This window comes from Acromyrmex echinatior, chromosome 2 (assembly GCF_024713525.1).
Source record: "Acromyrmex echinatior isolate Ae372 chromosome 2, ASM2471352v2, whole genome shotgun sequence".
NCBI classification, from domain to species: domain Eukaryota; kingdom Metazoa; phylum Arthropoda; class Insecta; order Hymenoptera; family Formicidae; genus Acromyrmex; species Acromyrmex echinatior.
Window position 1 is genome coordinate 17494098 of NC_141853.1, and position 12736 is coordinate 17506833.

The 12736-nt window shown below is 30.0% G+C and overlaps 1 protein-coding gene and 1 non-coding gene across 4 annotated transcripts in view; one reads left to right on the plus strand and one right to left on the minus strand.

Moving 5' to 3' along the window:
• Positions 1 to 40: 40 nt before the first annotated feature.
• Positions 41 to 159, minus strand: LOC147910567 (5S ribosomal RNA). The gene has a single exon (XR_015544317.1). It is a non-coding gene; the product is annotated as a 5S ribosomal RNA (ribosomal RNA).
• A 644-nt stretch (positions 160 to 803) lies between these two features.
• Positions 804 to 12736, plus strand: part of fdl (fused lobes) — a 45165-nt gene continuing 33232 nt past the window's right edge. For 2 of the 3 annotated variants that reach the window (XM_011051863.2, XM_087403710.1), the window contains exon 1: positions 804 to 1166. The gene's annotated coding sequence lies outside the window, so the exon portion shown is untranslated. Of the gene's footprint in view, positions 1552 to 12736 lie in introns of all 3 variants that reach the window. The other variant, XM_011051864.2, reaches the window with a different exon arrangement.

Genomic DNA, 12736 nt, shown 5'->3' on the forward strand with positions numbered 1-12736 from the left:
TGTAAACTTTATAAAATCTTCTACAATTTAGAAAAAAAAAAGACAACATCACACGGTGTTCCCAAGCGGTCACCCATCCAAGTACTAACCGTGCCCAACGTTGCTTAACTTCAGTGATCGGACGAGAACTGGTGCCTTCAACGTGGTATGGACGTTGTCCGATATTACAGTTGTTTGAAAATGGTTTTCACCAGCTTTGCAATTTTATTATTTTAAAAATTTCATGTTTTACAATGTAATGTTAGATTTATTAGAATCTTCTAATATTTATTACCACATAAAAAAATTGAAATTTTGAAAATGAACGCGAAAAAATTAGCACGTTACAAGTTCATAATTAGGTGTTTCCAAGCGATAGTTCACCATAATGTGTAAATTATACATGTTTATTTATGAAGCATTTGTATAAATATAACGTTGCATTTTATATATATATATATATATAAAAATAATTATTTAGATATTTATGTTATCGATCGGTTTAAATATTTTACATCCACGTCGATAATACGAAATTCTGCAATTATCTATGATATACAGATAATTTATCGACCAAGCCATATGTATGCAATTTTCACCGATAGCCGCGCGATGGCGCCACTGATACATTCTCGGTGATGAAAAGCAGCAGCTGTAAATATCACAGTGCATCGGTGCGTATGGTGTTGTGGTTCACGTAGGAACGTCGGAAAGAAAAGAAAAAGAATAAAACACAGTTTGTTTTCGTCTATATGTCATCGAAGAATGACGCGATCGTCAGCGGATGATGGGTGAGGTACAAAATGTCGAAAGTGTCGATAGTCTTGGAAGTCTCTTCTCCGCAGCCGCGCAATTCAGTGCGTGCGTTTGCGTGCGCGCGGCGTCTCCCTCCCCACTCTCGCGTCTTCTCGCTCTCTTTCTCCGTTTTCCTCCCTTTCAGCCCCTCTCACCCACTCCCTTTCGCTCCTCTCCCGACATGGCCAAGACGTACCGTTAACTCACGCGTCTCTCCTACTATCCATTGATGCCTCCGCCGTCGCGTAACTCGTGCGTGCTCCCCGATACGTGCATCCCGCATCGGGCGCGTGCAAGGACGCGCGTCCTCGCCTGCTGCGTGCCGCAAGTCTGGGACGGTACGCGTCGCGCTGCGCAAACCGGCCGCAGGACCGTCAACGTCGGAAGGTTAGGTGAGTGGAACTTTCATATATGTATGTTCCCATATGTACGCGAGCCGTTCTCGCTAGGCTTGCTTCATCTCGGCTTCATTTGATTTGGCTTCGCCATCGGTCGGTCCGGCTCCTCCGCTTTCCCCGTCACTCTTCTTCGCGCTCGTCCACGATCTTATCTGATCTGGCGGCGATCTGGAGAAAACGGCCCCCTACCGCCTTTCGCCTTTGTCCCCGTGTATACGGCAGGTGTCGTGTTTACGCGCCCCGAGAGTAGCTGATTGTTGCCGCGATTTAAAGCCGGCACCCGGGATTTACTAGTTATCTGTCAAATATCTGACGGAACGTCACGTTTTTTCACAGTTGAGTATTCTCTCCGTGACGGTCGATGTGACGCGACGAATCGGTGAGTAATTAAACAATCACTCGAGAACCTCGAGAACGAAGGTGACGTTTGGAGTAGTGTCTGTATCTGTACGTGTCGCGTTTGTTATTTTCGTCAGCTGTTCGCGCGTGTTTTCAAAAGAAAAGGAACGCGTCTTTCCATCGGGGATATTTTTGTCCTACTAAGCTGGAGCGCGTACCAAGCCGACATCGGGATTAGGAATAAATCTCTACTGTTTTCGCCGCTCTCGCCTGGCTTTCCTATCTGCCGTCGCGACAACTATATATCTGCTGAACGCGATAAAATATGATATACGCGAGATTTCTAAACTCGCGAAAAAAAAAATGTTATGCTTAAACCGATCTTAAGGAGCATCTTCAATGAGATTTTAAGACTTATGCCCATTTCCACCAACGTAGATTAACTTTAATCTCGGTTCAACTCATTCTTCGTCTTTTTCTAATTCTAAAGATTAGAAAAAGACAAAGAGTAAGTTGAACCAAGATTAAAGATAATCTACGTTGATAGAAATGGACATTAATGATTCAATACCCGTTTCTGCCAATGTAGAATTAAGTTTAATTTAATTTCGGTTCAACTTACTCCTAATCTTTTTTTAGTTCTAAGAATTAGAAAAAGATGAAGAGACAATTGAATCAAGATTAAAGTTAATTAAAATAAATTGGAAATGGGCATTAGAAAAAGAAATTAATTGAATTGAGATCAAAATTAAACTATTGAAGCGAGTATAAGTCGTAAAAAAATTGATTAATTACAATCGTATGTAGAAAAAATGACGAACTATAATTGGTCAATTTTTTACGACTTAAAATTTAAGGAATCCTAAAGTCGTTTGTTTTTATCAATTATTTTTCAAATTTTTCTAATTGCTTTTACACAGATATAAAAATCATTTTTTATGAAGTAAGTATTTTAAACTGCACGACTTTACACTAAAAATATTGAAAAATTATAGTTTTGTTATCAGCTTCTGACGTTAGTTTGTAATAATATTTGCTTTATGTAGAAGAAGGTCATCGATATATCGACACACTAGTTTTGGTTTTTAAATAATATGTTTTAAACAAGTAAAATTAAAACTTTAGAAATATTAATATTTTTAGTAAAATATAATATTAATATTTCTTAAATTAAAGCTTTAAAAACATAAGTATAAATTAAAAAATTTCTTTTGATAACACAGTAATTTTTGTAATACTGTTTACAATTTTGCAATACTTAACTTCTTTGTAAGATAAATAAAAATAAGTATTTGACAAAATGGACTTCGAAATTGACACAGTAATTTCACACACTTTCGATTTTTTTTTCTTTCGCAAGTCACTTGTATAAAATATCTATAAGTGAATGTATATAAGATTTTTTTAGAATTTTTTACCTTTTGATGTAAAACGTTTTTTATTAATTTATGTGCATACTTTATGCTATTCTGTAAGAAATAACATGTATTGCTATACTTTTTTTTTTAAGATTTTCCCAGAAGTATATCTTCTGATATGGCTATTGGACACTATAACGCAATATTATAAAGATTATATTAGCTTATGGTTTGTGTGTGTGTGTGTGTGTGTGTGTGTGTGTGTGTGTGTGTGTGTGTGTGTGTGTGTCTTACAGATAAGTATGCCGGTTTACGCTTCACTCTTATTTTATATTTAAATAAAACCATATGAAAAAATGAAAAAGAAAATAATATAAATAAAACTAATTTAGCATACTGCAAACATGTAAAACGATGTAATATTACCAATAATATAGTCCAGGCTTGTTCATATATCTATATTAGGCCTGTTCAATTGAACTTTGGAGCCAAAACGTAACGCTATCAATGCAAAAAAATTTAATTTAAAATTTCAGTTACTGTAAGATGTTGATAAGTGTTACTCAGATGCGTGTCAATACTTTACATTTCCCGAAATCTTATCTACATTGAATTTCTTTGGGTCGATAGTTTCGCATTTTGGCTTTGAAGTTCAAATTGGACAAGCCTGATATAGCCATTATTAAACTACGCAATTTGCAAAAGACAAATCATAAAAATTTTATTTTTGTAACTGTATAATTTGATTTTGTATAGAAACAAGCACAAATATATGAATTATGAGTTATTACTTTTTTAATTATCTAAACAGATTATATTTTTATTAATCTTAATGAAGTGCAACAGTCAATTTCCAAGAAATAAGGGAGTGTCTTTTAAGAGACGCTCCCTAATATATCAATATTGTTGAATTTTATGTACTTTGTATATGTATTTTGATTTGGACTAGAGATTATACGAACAAACAATATTGAGTTCTTAGAATTAGGCTTTAGATCTAATATGAAAGATTAGTTAGAAAATTTGTACACCGGAAAAAATGATGTTATATTAACAGTATTATTTTAATTGAAAATAATTTTATTGATTCACATATACACATACAATAACAATAGATATTAATGAAACAAAGAAAATTTTATAAAAACAAGAGCATGATATATTTGTTTCATTAATAGTGTTACTTAATTAAAAAAATCATTTTCAATTAAATAATAATAATGCTGTTGATATATCATTTTCTTTCAGTGTACGTATGTGTGCGCACGATATTGAAATAGTAGTGTATAGTGATACGTCTTAAGCTGGTATTCGTAATTGCATCTTATATTTAAAATCATCTTAAGTAGGTATCGTCTTAAGATGTCATGAACCAAGAAAGCTGTATTAACATCTTAAGACATTACTTAAGATGGTTTTAATAAGATAAGAACTATGAATACCGCCCAATGATATGTAAATGGTATATGTGCAAGTCTTACACAATCGGCAAAACAAACTTTCTAATCCCTTTAAAGCTTAAATTTTCCTTAAAATCTTATTGTGTACGCCGCTATATATAAATGCCTCTCTATGATGCGTCTTTGACGTTTTTGTCTTTTCGATTTGACGTTATTTCGTGCGAGATTTTGCACGACGTTGAAGATTGAAGACTTCCTCGTGTTTGAATTCCTCAAAGGAATTCGTCTCTCTTGAATTATCGCTTCGCTGGCTTATTGCAAACGCAGATACGTGTAGAATCCTGAAAACATATCTAGAGTTCGAAGATCTGTTCAGTTCCTTATCCATTTTTAAGATGATTACAATTCACTCCTTTCTAGAGATTCTCAAGTAAGAGATTCGACACCGTTTAGACGACTTCTGATTGGTCCGTCATATTTTTAAGCCTGGTTAAGATAGAATAAAATAGATGCATAAGATAGAATGAGATGGAATGAATATCTCATTCTATCTCATGCATAATCTATCTTATTCTAGCTTAAGCAGATCCTGAAAAATATGGCGAACCAAACGTATGGTATCCAATCTTTTACTTGGAAATTTTTTCTCTTCTCTGCTCGATGATATCGCAGCGTACGGAAACGCACGCGTTTGCTTGTAGATCGATCCATCTCGAGATGGTACGAAAGAACCGGGATAATTGGCAGGCAATTTGCGAAGCGTGTATCCGACTGGTTTCTTTCCGTATAACACCAGCATATTTCTTTATGTGTAACGTCGATGTTACAATTAATAAGAATTATACCTCCAAGACCATTGAAAAAATGGATTGTCAATATAAGTTGATGCAATTAGTACGTAGAAATAATACATTGTAGAAATTAAACAATGTAAATGTAAAATACGCAACACGCAAACATTTTTATCGGTAAAGCATCAAAGAGCTTTATTTGAAGATTGAATGTTTGCGTATTATATATATTATATTTATATTTTACGTTTAATTTCTATAATTACATTTAATTTCTGTGTATATTATTTGTGTATACGCAACAATTGTGTTGACTTACATAACGTCTGTAGAATGTTTGGCTATGCATGACGCGATATAAGTATTGGTAAACAGAATAATTACATGAATATATTAAGCTACAAAAAAAGGGTTTTGATAAATTGAAAGATATAATAAAATAGTAAATATAGAAATTTCTTTCCATAAATTTTTTTGTTTACCTATTTTGACGATGATTTTGCATTCCAGTATTACATAATGTCCTTATTCGCTCATTATCTCTTTTATTTTGTCTCTGAAAAGAACCAAAATTGGAGCGAAACATCGATGTTTTTTGAACTCGTGCTATTGACTTTTCATTATTTCGATTTTTGTTTAATTTAATTACATCTCACGCAATTACATCAGCGTAATTAGCGCCATCTTTATTTCCCTATTTGTTCTTTTTTCTTTTTTATTATTAGGTGTTGGAATTAATTCGTAGCGTTTTTTAATGAATTTTATTTATTTCACATGAGCATTAAAAAATACATTAATGAAAGTACTTCCCATCACTTGTAAAACGCTACGAATTAATTCCAACACCTAATATATATCGATTGTGTGTAACAAATTTTTTTAAATTTGACGAAGAATTTTGTTCTTATATATTTTTATAATTAAATTTTGGATTAGAAAGTAAAAAATTCACGTTAAATGATAAATATAATTCAAAATAAAGAAGGAAAATTATTCCAATTGTATATATATATATATTTTAAATTTTATTTCTATAATTTTATGTTTTTTGTACGTTATATCCATTGATAGAATTTTATAATGGATAAAAATCTTAAAAATGCATTGAAATAAAAGGATTATGTATGCAAAATTGAAATTCTAAAATTATAAAAAATAATATAGAAAAACAGGAAATGACGAAACATTTCGTTCAGAAAAAGTATTTTGTATTGTAGATTGAGTAACTATTGCAAATTGTCTCTGATAACCGAACAACTGATATTTTCATGTATTTTTAAACAGTTTTCTATTTTTGAAGTAAAAATTTATATTTATATTTATTCACAGTTGCTAAATAAAATTTAAATTGTAACATTTAAATTTTTTAAAAAATATTTTAGCCTGGAAAAAAATGTTTAGACAAAAATGATAACAGAATGGAAAATAGGTGATATAAAAAAAATTTTGAGTTATAGGATTTGAGTTATAGGATTTTGAAGAATATAGAAAAAATACATATAGCATTGAAGAAATATCTAAATAACAGATTCCTGAAGCAACTTGAGGTTGAACATTTGCTGAAATTTTTTGTTAACTTGAAATCTTGATAATAAAATTTTTATTTGAAAAATAAAAATTTGTTTATAAATAAAGAAATAAGATTCTAATTCAAATAAAGTAGTAAGATCTTATTACTTAATTGTATCCTGGATAGTTCAGATTTTAGAAAACACATTGAATTTCGGATAACTTAATAAATACAATACAAGATATGTATTTAAGTTTTTGAAAATGATAATTTTTTGTTCGAAATGTTTCGTAGCAGATTTTTAACTTTTAATAGTATATTAAATAATTATAATTTAATCTATCATTCTATTAAGTTATTTTTATCGTGAGTGTTAAATTATTTTGTTAAATTAAAATCAAGCCAAACGTTAGTTGAAAGATGAAATAATTTTCATTCGTCAAAATTTCTTTTTTAATCGAATATAATTTAATAATTATTTTTTGTGATGTTTAAATTATATCACTTTTTGAGGATTATTGCCATGGATTATTATTAAATATTCTATATAATAAATTTATATAATTTATAAAATATTCTGATATAATATTTCAAATAATTTAAATACATGCTTTTCAGTTTACAAAATGTCTAATTTTTCGAAATTGTAGTCCCCGAGAAGATTAATGTCTATTCGCTCATATTATATGACATTTTTAAACTCAAATTGTTGGGATTGATCTTAAATGAAAGCAGCGTTTAAGTTGTACGAGGTCAGCTCGACCATGAGGATAGTTTATAATGGGAGCTAAGAGGATATTTAATATCTATGTAAATAAGAGCGGCCATGATGCAGTGATGCAGTGACCTGTTAACTTTCCGCGTTGTCCTATTACGGCAATTAATCCGTAACTATGTGACTATTTATCACTGTAGGACGTTATCGACGTTTTGAAGACGTTCACTATAAATCTTTCTTTTATAGGGTTTTTTTCTTTGTTCTCGAAAATTTTTATCTGGGATATCAACTTCACTGTTAAATATTAAAGGATCAATGACAATTCAATCTCTTAAGTTAAAAATTACATTTTGTTATTTTTAATTTTTATATGTATGTGACTTCTAAATGTAAATCGATCCATTTCTGTGATTAATTTCAAAGTAAACAGTATTTATATTAATTTATGTACTTAGTAAATAAATGAAATTTGAATCAAATTTAATACATTTTCTTGGGTTAAATTGTTTAACTCTATTGTTCTAGGTAAATATTGTTATAATTAATAACATTATGAATAGGAGAGCTGTGATATCCTGTCGAAATTATTAAAAATTAGGTATAATTTAATATTATGAATTTAACAGAGTGTATATTTTAATTTAATTTTTTACTAAAATGTACGAAAATCGCAGGAAATTGAAAATCTATTTTACCAATTTATTTCCAAATTTATTGAAGAAGCTATTTTTAAGATAATGTCTCTTAGTTGGAGAATTTTTTTTATCTTCCAATGACACAGTTTCATTATATTCCAAATAATGAAAATATCGATCAGATCATAACGTTTATTTACGTTATAAAAATACTACATGCATTTAATTGCATAATTTTTCGTTAGTTGTACTTGCATAGTTAATCCTATTGAGGCAGTTTCGTAATTTCATTGCAGAACAATCGATCGTCGATCTAATGAATTATTGTGAAATAAAAGTGAGTTGTATATATATATGGACATGAATAATATCGTCAGCGACTCGCCCGATAGGGAGCTTAATTAACTTCGTGTTCCTCAGATTGATCTATTGATTCTCTGATTTACTTCTATTGATGCGGTAATAGATAACGTATCTTGTTTTACAATTTATCGATGGAATTTATCATCGCAGCGCTCTTGCATGGAAAGAACGATTTTTGAAGTATCTAAAAATAAAAATTTAGCTAATTATTATAAATTATATTATAAATTTGAAAATGTTCTCGTTAATCATCAAAACAATTATGTGGAAAATTCAGATATGATGAGCAATGCTACAAAAAGTGATATTTTGATATTCTAACAACTAGTTTAAGTGATATTCTAACAACTAGCTCCTACATAATTATTGTAATAGTCTAACAAAATTATTTTCAGATCTGTATCTAGCTTTTTTATGTAACCGTTCTTTGCGTGTACGTATTATACGTTTTTGTGAACGCGAATACAGTAACTCGAGGCATTATCTTGTTGTCGTTACTAAATTAATATAAATATCATTACGCTTTTTCCCTATACATCGCCTGCTGTTTTACATTACGGTATTTTTTATTACGATGTTTATGCTTTAAGAACTCGGTTGGAATTAAATCGCCTTTTGCGATAAGGGTAAAGTCTCGAAAGCCTCGAGTATTAACGATGCGCGAATCTCGACTTTAACGAAGTCGCGGCTATTATTAATCGATCGCTAATGGATCTTCTTTCGCCATGACTTCATCGCTGATATGATGTCCTCGAAGTTTATATTTATAGAATGGCACTGTAAGATGTTACTAGGTAGTTTTGCATAGTTTGCAAGATGTGTGTCTCTGATAAAAATGATAAGATAATTTAGGTGTAAATATTATACTAGAAGACTGTGCCATTTTTGCACTCAATTATATTGAAAAAGGTGCGAAGCTATTGGAAATATGTTAATTGAATGTGTCATCAGTAATACAATACAAAGAAAACCGTAGTGCGTTATTTGATATTCACTTCTCATTCTCATCGATAATTCTTGTATCATGAAAGTAAAACCTTTCTAGTTAGCAGAACTAAATAAGCAGACTTGCAATAAAGAATTATTTAATGAATTATTTAATGTTTATTTTGTGTTAATTTGTGTTATAAAACGTATAAACTTTGTATCACATATTATTTAGAAGAAATGGTTTTGCTAACCTACTATAAAATTAGCAGAATCATAAGAAAAAAAAAAGAAAGATAACGGTAGATAATTAGTACTAAAATAATTCAATAGCTTTTTCGATTCTGCTTATTTGATTCTGCTAACTTGACAGAGATACGAAAGGGACATATTAGTTCTTCTTAAACATTTTTTCATTGCTAATGGATTTGAGCACGATTAGAATAAATAATTAATTTTGGTAAAACTTTTTCGAAAATTTTAATATATTGATCTTATTTACGCAACTACTAATGCAATTCAGAATGAAAATAAAATTGTTATTATTATATAGTATGCATCATTATGAAATCTTAAAATATCTGTTGAGATTTATTTCTAATGTAAACTTTGAAACTCGATAATTTCCAATAGTTTGTCATCAACAATCATTAATTATTTTGTACTGTAATTTGTCGTACTGATATATTAGGTGTTGGAATTAATACGTAGCGTTTTTTAATGAAAGAATGTTATTTATTTCACATGAGCATTAAAAAATACATTAATGAAAGTACTTTTAAAACTTATAAATACTTTGTAAAACGCTACGAATTAATTCCAACACCTAATATATTCCATCTGCTTACGTGTAATATTAACGTTTGTTACAACTTGCAATTGCAACAATTGCGATTATTTATAGACATGTAAAAAGGCCGCCCAATACTACACGATACAAACAACTCGATATTCGATATTTGGTAGAGAAAGGTCGAATTTTGCGTAGATTTTGATTGACATCACGCGTTTGCCTCACACATGCACACGTGTTTGCGCAAATGCACTAAATGCACGGATCATGTGTGTTAGAGGAAGCCGTTTTCATCCGAAAATATCCTATTAAATAAACCGTATTGAACCGTGGAGGAAGACTTTCAAGCGATCTCTCTTCTCTGATCTATATATTTGTAAACTTGTAAATACGCTTATTACGCCGATAAGCAGGTTAATCTACGATTGTTTAGATGTCTGATGTCAACGAATAATGCCGAATAAATGTTTCCGGAGAAACTACGTTTCTCTTTGTCTCTTCTCGTAATAATTTCTCGTTATAATTTTGTATCACAATTTGTAATTATGTATTATATTATTTATATTTTAATTTCACTGTCTTTTGATTTCTGTTCATTAAATTATATTTGTATTTATAATAATAGAAAATCGTAGTCAACTCAATAAATAAGTTTATATTACAGCTATTTATATTTCAAAGAATTCATATTATTTCAATTGCCTACTTTATCCATTTTAATTATGCTTTGGAATAATTTATATTAATTTGTAATTATACATCAGCCGAATAATCTTTCGAAAGATATGATTAATTATAAGCGAATGAATAAAGATTGTGCGCTACATGCATAAACCACTTGAATCAGTTTAACGAAGTTAATATCATAATATAAACCGTTAATAATCAAATTTATTATATGAAATATATCATCTGTCAGATTCAGTTTACGTCGATTCATTTCGCTGTCATCTATGATTTTTACCATCCGCTATATTGTGCAAACTTTATGAATTCCTTCATATTTTCGCATGCGTGACAACTATCTATGAACAACTGCTTTTATTCGTTATATTAATTATGTCATATCACACATTGTAGGATCGCCTTACGTTAACGCATTATCTTGTCACGTTATACAAATTAATAGCACCGACAAACGATAATGCACATTTGCAGTGACATATTACGTATATCATTTATCGTAATGGTGCCGATGATCATTGAAAAAAATACTGCTCGTGGCATAGATAACGTTTTTTAAAAGGCAAGCCGAATGACATTAGTTTTATTTAGTAATACTAGGATATAATGACGTTTGTATTTATGAGTTTTTTATGAGCAATTTCATGTAAAAGTTGTCTTGTAAATAATAATGGTTATTATAAACACTCACAATCAGATAGCATATTATTTGAATTACTTACATTCTTAAATATATATCGCGTAAATTCTTTTGCACTAGTTTGTAAATGAAAATTTCGAGTACATATTAATAAGGAGTATTTTTCCCGGTTTATATTAGCACGAAATATAAAATATATGAGGTAATGATGAATAAGCGATTTGACTGGCGGAAACTTAATATTTTTCTTTAGGAAGTACAAGACTTCCCGTATGATCCCGTGCATATAATAGAAAGTATTCAGCGTTACAAATATACTAGCATTTGTTATATTTCTTGAATAAATGACAATAAAAGGAGTCTACAGATACTGAATTCTATCGATTACAGATGACGTGTGCTGCTTATAATGCTAATGCCTTATTCCGAATATTAGAAAACTTTATTGAATATTAGTAAAATAAGTTTACAGATAGTATTCGAGGCGTATGTTGTGATGCACGTCGGGAATTCGTGTAAATGTACCAAATATATTCGCAAATTATAATGTTCATGTAATATGTCTCTAATCTAACATATTTGTACCGCATATAGATGTATCTCCTTTCAATGAATAACTCTTGATTTTGAGATACTTGTTTTTTTATTTTGGATGATACTGATATTCTTGTGATTTACGTAAGGTTTTATTTCAATTTCAATTCTTAACGATATATGTTTAAGAGTATAAACTGATATTGTTTAATATTATTGTCCAAATTTCTTAGTGAAATCTTACTTCAAGAGAATGGAAACATAGTCATTTTTAGAGAGAAGTGAAAATATTTCACTTCCTGAAAAAAGTGAAAATTGTTATTCTTTTTCAGAAAGTGAAATATTTTCATTCTTCTCAAAAAATGGCTGTATTTCTACTCTCTTAGAGCAAGATTTTACTCCAAAAAATTTAGAGAATAGGTCTGTTCTTTCAGCTGAACTTCTTGCATGGTTCTTTTTTTTTTCTTCTCTCAATGTTGGAGAAAAAAAGATAAACGATGCAAAGAGGTTTAGTTAAAAAGAGCAGAAAGTCTATTTATTAATATTTATGTTATTTAGGATTTTCTGTTGTATCATTCAATTTTTCTGAGCTGTCAAATTTAATAAGATTTACTAGCAAGTGTAAAAATCAATGAGTTAATGATGATGTTTGTACATTTGGGCATTTCTGTCAAATATTGTCATATCTCACATAAGTATAGCACATAAGATACATAATTATTTTTATTAAATTAAAAATTTGTTGTACCTTAATTTTGATCGTAACTTTCGGATATCTCGCGATTAAAAGGCAGTTCTGTTTATCAGCAAACGTTACGATTAGAATTATTTTTGATCTAGGCGCATTGAAATAAATTCGTCAGTCGCTTTAA